The 13,569-nt window shown below is 41.6% G+C and overlaps 1 protein-coding gene across 3 annotated transcripts in view; it reads right to left on the reverse strand.

Moving 5' to 3' along the window:
- Positions 1-13,569, reverse strand: part of LOC132830911 (sorting nexin-11-like) — a 126,260-nt gene that overhangs the window by 111,507 nt on the left and 1,184 nt on the right. For all 3 annotated transcript variants that reach the window (XM_060848854.1, XM_060848856.1, XM_060848855.1), the window contains exon 2: positions 7,830-7,940. The gene's annotated coding sequence lies outside the window, so the exon portion shown is untranslated. The remainder of the gene's footprint in view (positions 1-7,829; positions 7,941-13,569) is intronic.

The raw sequence follows: 13,569 nt of genomic DNA on the forward strand, positions 1-13,569 counted from the left end.
ACTGTAGCATAGGTAACACAGTCATCATGGGTAACTTCAATCTGCATGTAGACTGGGTAAACCAACCAAGCACTAAATCTGCAGAAGACAAACTTACAAAGGTTGGTTTTCTAGAGCAGTACATTGAGGAGCCAACCAGAGGTCATGCTATTTTAAATCCACCCATCATGTAATGAAAAAGAGATAATCAATTATCTTGTTACAACAGAACCTGGAGATATGAATGACCACAATATTATAAATGTAAAATTCTATGTCTGAAACTGAGGTAATTGATTCTGAAGCAAGGGTGTTCAACTTGAATAAGGAAAATGACAAAACACAATATACAAACTGGTTAAGGTGGACTGGGAAAATAGATTTTAGAAAACGGAAAATTGACAATGGATAATCTTTATAGAATGTTACATGGCATCCAACAACTTTATATTCTTTGATGGTGCAAAAATTGAAAAAAGTAAGTAAACTTTGTAAGTAAACAAAAGAAGTACAGGATTGTACAAGATTAAAAAGGCAAGGCACATAAATGCTGAGGATTGGGAGGTTCACAGAATACAAAGGAAGACAAAGAAACTGATAAGGAGATGGACAACAGAATATTAATCCAATCTAGCAAAAAACATTAAAAAGTGATTGTAAAGCTTCTATGGGGACAATTTAGCTTACGTGGAAGTGGGTCCATTACAGGTCGAATGAGGAGAATTTATAATGGGGCATACAAAAATGGCAGAGAAGCAAATTGATTACTTTGTGTCTATTTTCACTGAGGAAATTTCCAGAAATCTTACAGAACTGGAAACCACTTGGCTTGGGAGAATGAGGAGTAAAAGGAAATTAGCATTAATAGGAAGGTTGTCCTGAAAATTAATAAGGCTAAATGTTGATAAATCCCCAGGATCTGACAGTCTACATCTAAAGTACTGCAGAAGGTGACTACAAAATGAAATAGCTGATTCACTGGTAATCACCTTCCAAAATTTTACAGACTCGGGAATGGTTCCTGTGGATTAAAAGGTAGCAAACAGCTCACTATTTAAGAAGGGTGTGAGAGTGAAAACAGGGAATTATGTCAGTAGTACGGAAAATCCTGGAATCTATTATAAAGCTGTCCACTACACCTCCAATTTTGGTGTCATCTGCAAACTTACTAACTATACCTATGTTCACATCCAATTCATGTGTATAAATGATGAAAAGTAGTGGATACAGCACCGATCCTTGTGGCACACCGCTGGTCACAAGCCTCCAGTCTGAAAAGCAACCATCCGCCACCACATTCTGTCTTCTACCTTCGAGCCAGTTCTGTATCCAAATGGCTAGTTCTCCCTGTATTCCATGTGATCTGACATTGCTAACCAGTCTACCATGAGGAACCTTGTCAAAAGCCTTACTAAGTTCATATAGATGACATCCATCACTCTGCTTATCCATTGTCTTCTTCAAACTCTCAAACAAGATAGTAAGAGATGATTTCCCAAATACAAAGCCATGCTGACTATCCCTAATCAGTCTTTTTCTTTCCCTCAGGACTCCCTGTAACAACTTGTCCACCAATGACATCAGGCTCACTGGTCTATAGTTCTCTGGCTTTTCATTACCACCCTTCTAAATAGTGGCACCACGTTAGCCAACCTCCAGTCTTCCAGCACCTCACCTGCAACTATCAATGATATAAATATCTCAGGAAGGGGCCCAGCAATCACTTCCCTAGCTACCCATAGAGTCCTAGGGTACATCTGATCAGATCTCAGGGATTTATCCACCTTTGTGTGTTTTAAGCTGGCCAGCACCACCTCCTCTATAATATGGACATTTTTCAAGATGTTATTTATTTCTTTTTGTTCTCTATCATCCATATCTTTCTCCACAGTAAATACTAATGTAAAATACTTATTTAGTATCTCTCCCATTTCCTTGGCTCCACACATAAGCAGCCTTGCTGATCTTTAAAGGGCCCTATTCCCTCCCTGCTTACCCTTTTGTCCTTAATGTATTTATAAAATTCCTTTGGATTCTCCTTAACATTATTTGCCAAAGCTATCTCATGGCCCTTTTCTGCCCTCCTGATTTCTCTCCAGTATATTTCTATTGCCTTTGTACCCTTCCAAGGCTTCTCTCAATCTCTGCTGTCTATATCTTCTTTTTCTTGACCAAAACCTCAATTTCTTTAGTCATCCAGCACTCTCTATACCTACCAGCATTACTCTTCACCCTAACAGGGACATACTGTCTCTGGACTCTCGTTACCTCAATTTTGAGATCTTCCCATTTTCTAGTTGTCCCTTTACCTGCAAACACCACCCCCCACCCCCTGATCAACTTTTGAAAGTTCTTGCCTTATACCGTCAAAATTGGCCTCCCTCCAATTTAGAATTTTAACTTTTAGATTGAGTCTATCCTTTTCCATCACTATGTTAAAACTAATAGAATTATGATCGCTGGTACCAAAGTGCTCCCCCATTGACACCTAAGTCACCTGTCCTGCCTTATTTCCCAAGAGTAAGTCAAGTTTTGCATCTTCTCTCGTAAGTACATCCACATACTGAACCATACCATTTTCTTATGCACACTTAAATTCCTCTTCATCCAAGTCCTTAACACTATGGCAGTTCCAGTCTATGTTTGAAAGGTTAAAATCCCTTACCATGACCATCTTGTTATTCTTACAAATAACTGAGATCTCTTTACAAATATGTTTCTTAATGTCCCGTTGACTATTGAGGGGTCTATAGTACAATCCCAATAAGGTGATCACATCTTTCTTATTTCTCAGTTCCACCCAAATGACTTCCCTGGACCTATTCCCAGGAATGTCTTCCCTAAGTACAGCGTAATGCTATCCCTAATGAAAAACGCCACTTCCGTTCTTCTCTTGCCCTTCTTTCTGTTCTTCTGGTAGCATCTATACTGTGAAACATTAAGCTGCCAGTCCTGTCCATTCCTGAACCATGCCTCTGTAATTACTATGATATCCCAGTCCCATATTCCCAACCAGACTCTGAGATTTGCCTTACCTGTTGTTGGGCCTCTTGCATTGAAATAAATGCAGTTTAATTTATCACTCATACCCCGTTCTCTGCTTTGTTCGGACCTGCCTTGACTGTTTGACTTGCTACTTTTCCCAACTGTACCAGTCTCAGACTGATCTTTTTCCTCACTATCTCCCTGGTCCCACTACCCCCAACCTTACTAGTTTAAATTCTCCCAAGCAACTCTCACAAATCTCCCCGCCAGCATATTAGTCCTCTTCCAATTCAGGTGCAATTCGTCATTGTTTTACAGGTCACTTCTACCCAAAAAGAGATTCCAATGATCCAAAAATGTTAATCCTTCTTCCCTGCACAAGCACCTCAACCATGCATTCATCTGCTCTATCCTCCTATTCCTAGTTAAAAATCACACAGCACCGGGTTATAGTCCAACAGGTTTATTTGGAAGCACTAGCTGGTCAGGTGCTGCACCTTGACAAAGGAGTGGCGCTCTGAAAGCTAATGCTTCCAAATAAACCTGTTGGACTTTAACCTGGTAGTACGTGATTTTTAACTTTGTACATCCCAGTCTAACATTGGCACCTCCACATCATCATTCCTACTCCTACTCTCACTAGCTCATGGCACCAGGAGTAATCAGACATTACTGCCCTTGAGGAGCTCCTTTTTAAATTCTTGCCTAATTTCCTATATTCTCTCCTCAGAATCTCACCAGTTTCTCTTACTATGCCATTAGTTCCAATGTATACAACAACCTCCTGCTGGTCCCTCTCCCCTTTGATTGGTTGGAGTTTTCTTTTGAAGACATTACTTAAACAAAAATTGATAAAGACAACGGACATTAGATTTTCAGAGGGCTATTCATGAAGTCCCCACAGGACACTGGTTAGAAAAAGTAAAGCACATGGAAGGTAATGTGGATTAATGATTGGCTAACAGACAGAAAACAAAGAATAGGAATAAATAGGTCATTCTCTCGTTGGCATTCTGTGACTACTTAAGTACTGCCAGTGTTAGAGCTTGGACCCCGGCTTTTCACAATACCCATCAATCATTTGGAGATGGGCACCAAATGTGATATTTCCAAATTTGTTGTGAAACTTTGGAATTATCTACCACAGAGGGCTATGGAAGCTCAGTTTTGGAGTAGGTTTAAGGTAGAGGCTGTTGGATTTCTGATTAATGGTGGCATACAGAGTGACAGCAATGGGTGAGTCAAAGGCATTGATGTGTTCAATCAGCCATGGTAGGACAGGTTCAAAGATCATTCCTATGCCCAATATCCCTATCGCTGCTGGAAAGTGCAAGTGCATGGCCACTAAAGGAGGGAGATGTTGACATTCCAGGATGACATAAGCTTGAATACAATGAATTAATCTACATTGCCAGACAATACTTTTTAAAACTCACATCTTTGTTTGCAAATCTCATCATGGCCTCACCCCTCTTGATCTCTGTAAATTCTTCCAGCCCTGTGATCTTCTGATTCCAGGTTCTTACAGACTTTTGATTTCCTTCAACTTTCTAAAGCCTTCAGTTATTTGGGCCTGAACTCTGGAATTCCCTCCTTAAAATCACTCATAAACCTCTGCCTTTGATCAGACTTCTGGTCATCTGAGGAGAAAGTAAGGTCTGCAGATGCTGGAGATCAGACCTGAAAATGTGTTGCTGGAAAAGCGCAGCAGGTCAGGCAGCATCCAAGGAACAGGAGATTCGACCTTTCGGGCATAAGCCCTTCTTCAGGAATGAGGAAAGTGTGTCCAGCAGTTCTGGTCATCTGACCCAATATTTACTGCTTTAAGTGGCTCGGTTCAAATTCTTCTTTGATTACACTCCTATGAAGCATCCTGGGATGCTTGAACTCATTAAAAAGGTGCTATATAAATTCAAGTTGTTCTTTAACTTGTTTACAGCCCATTTTGCATTTACATCCAGGTAAATAGAGTCAGAGATGTACAGCATGGAAACAGACCCTTCTGCCCAACTTGAACAGATATCCTAACCTCATCTAGTCCCATTCGCCAGCACTTGGCCAATATCCCTCTCAACCCTTCCTATTCATTTACCCATCCAGATGCCTTTTAAATATTGTCATTGCACCAACCTCCACCACTTCCTCTGGCAGGTCATTCCATATATGTACCACCCTTTGCCTGAAAAGTTGCCCCTTAGGTCCCTTATATATCTTCCCCCTCTCACCCTAAACCTATGACCTCTAGTTCTAGACTCCCCGACCCTAGGGAAAAAAATCTTATCTATTTATCCTATCCATGCCACTCGTGATTTTATAAACCTCTATAAAGTCCCCCCTCAGAGTCCGATGGTCCAGGGAAAACAGCCCCAGTCTATTTAGCCTCTGCCAATAGCTCAAACCGTCCAAATCTGACAACATCCTTGTAAATCTTTTCAGGTTTCACAATATCCTTCCAATAGGAAGGAGAGCAGAATTGCACGCAATATTCCAACAGTGGCCTAACCAATGTCCTGTACAGCCGCAACATGACCTCCCAACTCCTATACTCAATACTCTGACCAATAAAGGAAAGCATACCAAACGCCTTCTTCACTATCCTATCTACCTGCGACTCTACTTTCAAGGAACTATGAACCTGCACTCCAAGGTCTCTTTGCTCAGCAACACTCCCCAGGACCTTCCCATTAAGTGTAAAAGTCCTGCTCTAATTTGCTTTTGCAAAATGCAGCACCTCACATTTATCTAAATTAAACTCCAATTGCCACTCCTCAGCACATTGGTCCATCTGATCAAGATCCCGTGGTACTCTGAGATAACCTTCTTCGCTGTCCACTACAATACCAATTTTGGTGAAATCTGCAAACTTACTAACTATATCTCCAATGTTAACATCCAAATGATGAACGAGAGATAATTCAGTAACAGCTATTTCACATTATCGTACAGTCACGATCTAGCCTCTGGGAGGACTACATTGGAAACCTTCCAGTTATGAAATCTTCTAAGGCCTATCAATACTCATAGTCCAGCTTTGTACTGAATAATCACTTGGTCAAGGTACCAAACGATGTAGGATATCCCTGCAATTATATCTCAATAAGAGCTGACAATATCAGAGATTGGGAGAACATTACAGATCAGAAACCGGAAAAATACAAGCCTATGCCTTGAAATACTCTTCATGAATAGCTACTAGGTGCAACTTAAGCAACTGAAATACTGGAAAGTTTGATATACCCTGTAACTGGGAGGAGAGCCCAAACAGAGCTTTTACTGATCAGTGTCAAATGACGATAAGAGAACCCAAATATAGTGCGGGCACAAATCTATATTAACAGACATCAAGCTCTGATAAAAGTTGCATGTTAACTCAAAAGAATTGATTTAAGTAGCCCTTTTCAAGATGTACCAAAGCACTTTACAGCCAATTCAGTACTAATGTCCATTTGCTAGGACAGGTGAGTCCTCAGTTTGTTTCCTCACCCAAGAAAATGGCAACTTTGACAGTGGAGCACCTTTTTAGTACTGCATTGGGATTTCCAGACGACACTTTTTACTGAACCCATGACCTTTTGACTCAGAGGTGACAGCATTACCAACTCAGCCACAGTAGACAACAACAATGGGACAGGGAGAGACACAGCTACTAGGTACTTCACGGAAAATAACTTGAAAAAAATCCAAAGTGAAGGGACAGTGGAAGTGAAAATTATCCTATTTAATCTTTCACAGGTTTACTTAAGATTGTAATTGCTAAATTTAATGGTTTTCTGATCGAAAAAAGAAATAGGTTGAAGGGCCACGATCTATGGTACGGGATATCTGCAAGGTAAGACAAGGAGGAGTGGAGATGTCACAAATCAAACCAGGCTGCATTGAATTTTAGAATGGTTACAGTACAGAATTAGGCCATCTAGTCCATTGTGTCTGTTTTAGCTTTCCGCAAGAACAACTTACCTCATTTCATTTCCCCAGCTTTACTCCATGGACTGGTAACTTTTTTCTTCCTCAACAAATAATTATCTAATTTTGTTTTGAATTCCAGAATTGAATCTGCCTTCACCACATTCACAGACAGTATATTCCAGGTCCTAAATCTTCACTGCATAAAACAAGGTTTATCCTCCCACTGCTGTTGCTCCTTTAGATCAGCATTATGCTTCTCGATCCTCCCACAAACACTGACAGTTTCTTCCTATCTACACTGTCCACACCCCTTGTAAATTTGAGAACGTTCATCCAATTGTCTCAGATAGGAGCAGACATACAGTTTCTCAAGTCTACTCCACCTTCCATTCAATCTTGCTAATCCAACCTTGGACTCAAATGCACATTATTGCCTGTTAGTCATAAGTCATGAAATACTGTACTAATTAGTGACACCATGTTTGTGCATTTTTAAAGCCTGAGGCTTGTCAGAGAGAATGTATAGTCTGAGGGAGGTTCTTAGGATAAAAGTTGGCACAATTCCATGTTTGCAATTATGCAAACAATTACAGCCTTTTAAACAGCGAATCTACAGCATCGGTGTTGGAAATCAGAAAGAAACCGGGTTACACTATTAGCACCAGAGGACAAGTTTGATAGCTGACATGGCAAAATTAGCAAAGCAGCCTGGATTAACATTGCGCTGTTAATTCGGCAATCACATCCTCCCAGTGACCAAGCCCTGCTCAAAAGGACTGTAGATTAGATACAGAGCAGGACTTCATAAATCCTTTCCTCACTCCCAACCATGCTGTAAGGATGACAGGTTAAAGCTGGGGCAACAATGTAATTACATCAATTCTCAGAACTATGGTACCAGCATAAAAAAAACCACACAAGCACAAGTCAGACATACACAGTAATATTGATTTTCCAACCTGCACTTCCTGTGAGCATGGCTTTCAGCTGCAAGCCAGTGGGTGGGCCTCTTTTGTAGTCCAGTTCCTTCAGCAACTTCTTCTAAACAGCTCCCTTTACATTAACATTCACTATGTAAACAGGTCAAAAAAAATGATAGTGTTAATTTACCATTTTCAAGATGTTTTGATTTAAACTGCGAAAACATATGGCTGTTCACATTGCATCTGCACGCTTCAGCCTGTATTTTTAAACCGTCAGCATCACCTGATAGCTTCAAGTGCAGAAACACTGACATTGCTGAAAGATTAACTCCTTCCACACAGGGACCAGGCCACAGGAAGACTATTTCCACAAACCACTGAACTGTGTGGAGTACAAACAGTCATAGATTAGAGGACTACTTACCAAGTAAAAACTGGTTATTCATCAGAAAATGTATCCAGTAAAGACAGAATAAAATAGAAAGTCCCAGGTTTTCTGTTCAGTCTGAGATGGTTGATCTCAGGTTAAAGAGATATTTCAGAATACTTAAAATAACTACACTTCCACAATAAGGATAAAGGCCGGGGAAGGATCCAATCTCCAGAGTTAATTAAGGAGAATGTGTGTCAAACACAGGGAAAAAGCATATATTTGCACGAAGGTGAGCAACAAATCAGATGATTGGTCAGAACGCAAAGAACAGCAGAGAATGAAGATACAGTTAATCAGGACAAAGTAAAGCACAACAGAAAGCCAGAAATATAAAAACAATTCCTACAGGCATCTGGAAAAGAAAACCAAAGTGAGTGTTGGTAGGGGAAGAATAGGGAGTTAATTGTGGATAATAAAGATATGGCAAATGTAATGAATAAATATTTGGATTCAGTCTTCACTAAAGAAGATACAAAAACATCCCATTATCGCACTATAAATCAGGAGGTTGAAGGAACAATGGAACTTTGTGAAATTATAATCATTAGGGAGACTAGATTGAACAAAACTGGTGGACTGCAGGTTGATAAGTCTCCAGATCCAGGTGGACTTCGTCTTGGGGACTTAGAGGAGGTCACTAATGACATATCAGATGAGTTAGTGTTAATTTTCCAAAATCCATTAAATTCTGGAAGGTTCCATTAGATTGGGGAGTAGTAAATATAACCCCTAAATTGGATAAGTTCATGAATAGGAAAGGTTTGCAGGGATGTGGGCCAAGCATACATAGGTGGAACTAGTTCAGTTTGGCAACATGGTCGGTGTGGACTAAAGGGTCTGTTTCCATGCTGTATGACTCTAAGAAGGGAGGAAGGCATAAAGAGGATACTTAGTTGATATCTGCTGCAGGAAAGCTCTAGAATTGATCATTAAAGAGGTTATAACTAGGCAACTAGTACTCAAGATAATTGGAAAGAATTGCGAAAAGGAAACTGTATTTAAGCTATTTATTGAAATTCTGTGAAGATGTAGTAGGTGCTGGGGACAAAGATGAGTACATTGTTATACTGTACTTGGATTTCCAGAAGGTATTTAACAAGGCTCCACATAAAAGGTTTTCATGCAAGGTAGGAGTTTATGGTGTAGGGGATAACGTAGTTGCATGGATTGATGGTTGGCTAACAGGGAGAAAATTTAAAAATTGAATAAATAGATTTGTTTCAGTTTGGTAGCATGTCACAAGTCGGGTCCTGTAGGGGTCTGTGCTGGGCGCTTAACATTTCACAATTTATATCACTGACACAGGTGCAGGGATTCAAGGTACTGTAGCTAAGTTTGCAGGTGAAACAAAGATAAGTAGGAGAGTTTACTTTGTGAAGATGATATGTCAAAAATGCAGATCAATATCCATAGGTTAGGTGAGTGGACAAAAAGTTGACGGATGGAACAAAACATGGATTTCAGCCTCAGGAGGTGGTGGAAGCAGGATCATTGAAAATTTTTAAAGTGGAGTTAGATAGGTTCTTATTAAGCAGGGGAATCAAAGTTATTGGAGATGGGTGGATGGGGGGGGGGGGCGGTGGTGATGAGAGGGGAAAGAATTAAAAGGGATCTGAGGGGCAACATTTTCACACAGACAGTGGTGCGTTTATGGAACAAACGAGTACAATTACAACATTTAAAAGGCATCTGGGCGAGTACGTGAATAGAAAGGGTTTAGAAGGGTACAGGCCTAACACTGGCAAATGGGACTAGATCGGTTTAGGATATCTGGTCAGGGCAGATGGATTGAATTGAAAGATCTGTTTCTGTGCTGTATTACTCTATGACTCTACATGGAATTTGGAACATAAATTGATCAGCCACTATTTTACTGAATGAAACAACAAGCTTGAAGAGTTGAATGGTCTATTTCTGCAGCAGATTCATTTGTTTGTATGATTGTTAGGTAGGGCATGTTTGGACAATGGGCTCAGCTCTGATGTGCCTTACCCAAACTCAACCCCAGTCCCAGCATGATCAAACAGTTACTGTCATAATCACACAAAGGTATTAGCAATTAAAGAGAGAACTGAACATGACTGGAGTCCAAGGAGCTGTGTTGGACCAAAATGTGAAATCTTTCATTGGAGGACTATTTTAAAAAATAGATATGAGGACTGAATAATTGAAGTTGGAATTTTACCTTTCAACCCTGGGACTTCAGTTCAAATCAGATTTGAAATAATGATTGCTAGTGAGTTCTGGTGTAAATCCATGTCATTTACTTGCTGACCAAATATAGCAGTGACATCATCAAAGGTGTCACTGTAACTGAAAGGCCAACTTCTATTTTTTATGTTCTTATTTTTATCAAATTGAAAGCTAGTTTGGATTCTGGGTGTGCGGTTGCAGATGTTAAGATTGGCCGTCAATTACTATGAGTAAAAAATGAGGTCTGCAGATGCTGGAGATCACAGCTGCAAATGTGTTGCTGGTCAAGGTGAGGGTGATAGGCCGGAGTGACCTCCTTCCACCTATCCCACCTCCATCGCCCCTCCCCCTAGTCCCTCCTCCCTACCTTTTATCTTAGCCTGCTTGGCTCTCTCTCTCTTATTCCTGATGAAGGGCTTATGCTCGAAACGTCGAATTCTCTATTCCTGAGATGCTGCCTGGCCTGCTGTGCTTTGACCAGCAACACATTTGCAGAAGCAATTCATCAACTTCATCAATACATTCCACCCTGACCTTAAATTTACCTGGACCATCTCTGACACCTCACTCCCCTTCCTGGACCTCTGCAGCTCCATTAATGACGACCAACTTGACACTGACATTTTTTACAAACCCAACGACTCCCACAGCTACCTGGATTACACCTCTTCTCATCCTACCTCCTGCAAAGATTCCAACCTGTATTCCCAATTCCTCAGTTTTCACCATACCTGCTCCCAGGAGGACCAGTTCCACCACAGAACACACCAGTTGGCCTTCTTCTTTAGAGATCGCAATTTCACTTCCCACATGGTTGAAGATGCCCTCCAAGGCACCTCATCCACGTCCAACACCTCCGCCCTCAAACCCTACCCCTCCAACCGTAACAAGGACAGAACCCTCCTGGTCCTCACCTTCCACCATACCAATCTTCACATAAACCGCACCATCTGCCGATATTGCCGCCACCTCCAAACGGACCCGATCACCATTTCCCAAAGACCGTTCCCTCCATGACTACCTGGTCAGGTCCACATACCCCTACAACCCAACCTCCCCTCCTGGCACCTTCCCCTCACACCGCTGGAATTGCAAAACCTGCTTCCACACGTCTCCCCTCACCTCCATCCAAGGCCCCAAAGGAGACTTCCACATCCATCAAAGTTTCACCTGCACATCCACTAATGTCATTTATTGTATCCATTGCTCTCGATGCGGTCTCCTTTACATTGGGGAGACTGGGTGCCTTCTTGCAGAGCACTTCAGGGAACATCTCCGGGACAACCGCATCAATCAACCCCATCGCCCCATGGCCCAACATTTCAACTCCCCCTCCCACTCTACCGGTCCTGGGCCTCCTCCACCATCACTCCCTCTTCATTTGACGCCTGGAGGAAGAACGCCTCATCTTCCGCCTCAGAACCCCAGGGCATCAATGTGGACTTCACCAGTTTCTTCATTTCCCCTCCCCCCACCTTACCCCAGTTCCAACCTCCCAGCTCATGACCACCCTCATGACCTGTCCTACCTGCCAATCTCCCTTCCCACCTATCCTTCTCTCTGACCTATCACCTTCATCCCTACCCCCATTCATCTATTGTACTCTGTGCTACCTCCTCCCCATCCCCACCACCTTCCCATTTATCTCTCCACCCTGGAGGCTCCTTGCCTTCAGTCCTGATGAAGGGCTTTTGCCCGAAACGTTGAATTCTCTATTCCTGAGATGCTGCCTGGCCTGCTGTGCTTTGACCAGCAACACATTTGCAGCTGTGATCTCCAGCATCTGCAGACCTCATTTTTTACTCATAGTAATTGACGGCCAATCTTAACATCTGCAACCGCACACCCAGAATCCAAACTAGCTTTCAATTTGATAAAAATAAGAACATAAAAAATAGAAGTTGGCCTTTCAGTTACAGTGACACCTTTGATGATGTCACTGCTACATTTGGTCAGCAAGTAAATGACATGGATTTACACCAGAACTCACTAGCAATCATTATTTCAGAAAAGCTCATCAACCTCTGCCATTAGATGAAAGTTGACCTAGATTGACCAGTTGCTGAAAATGTGTTGCTGGAAAAGCGCAGCAGGTCAGGCAGCATCCTAGATCGGTTGGCTGCTTCAGTTGACCAAGCAGCCAGTATGGATCGAATATCTACTAACAGCATTGGATTCAATCCCCCTTCTGATTGGGGTGAATTCGGGACCTTCACCTAGCCATGGTAGATATCACAGTTTTGTGAGTGAAACTTGCCTTTGGGCAGAAAATTGAAGTAGATATGACCATCTAAAAAGGGGGTCTTTTGTTTGATGATTCTGGGGCAAGTTGGACTTAAAAAGGCCAGACTAACTTCAGCAATTCAAGAAGGTGGCTCAGTGTCACCATCTCAATGGCAGTTAGGTTAAGTAATAAATGCTAGCGTCGATAGTAACGTTCACATTTCATGTCAGTATTAAGAAAATCCATGCTCTTGTGCTGACCAGACCAGCATGTTTCATAATCACTTATTGTTCATGCATCTTTAAGTGAGGAATCTAACAAAAGTTGCAATTTTAATAAGTTTAACATGGTAAATTTGACACCAAATCACAAAAGGAAATATTGAGATAGCTCAATCAAATAGGTTGGTTTAAGGAGGATCTTAAAGGTGGAGAAGATTAGAGAGGAAATTTCAGAATGTGGTGGCAGTCCACACAGCTTTATATAAATTCCACCTGTAGAATGATGAAGATCAGGGAACTCTGAAGGCACGAATTGGGAGCTGCCTAGAAATCCTACAGGATTGTGTTGCTGGAGATTATAGGGATAGAGAAGGAAAAGGGCCACTGGGAGATTTAAGAAAGCATGAATAAGAATTTCAAAATCTAAATGGTGCCTCATCCAGCAAAAATGTAGGTGAGTTGCAGACAGCAAGGTTTTTGGTGAACTTGAATTTAGATGGAAATGGAAGAGACATGTTATCCTAATCAACCTGATTAGAGGTGTTAAGGCATACCCTCGGGAGCAGGCAGGGTTTACTGGCTTAGAACATAAGGACTGGGAGCAGGAGTAGGCCTTCTGGCCCTTTGAGCCTGCTCCACCATTCAATAACATCATTGCTAATTTTTTCATGGTCTCAGATTCCTGATGAAGGGCTTTTGCCCGAA

This window comes from Hemiscyllium ocellatum, chromosome 32 (genome assembly GCF_020745735.1).
Source record: "Hemiscyllium ocellatum isolate sHemOce1 chromosome 32, sHemOce1.pat.X.cur, whole genome shotgun sequence".
In the NCBI taxonomy this organism is placed as follows: domain Eukaryota; kingdom Metazoa; phylum Chordata; class Chondrichthyes; order Orectolobiformes; family Hemiscylliidae; genus Hemiscyllium; species Hemiscyllium ocellatum.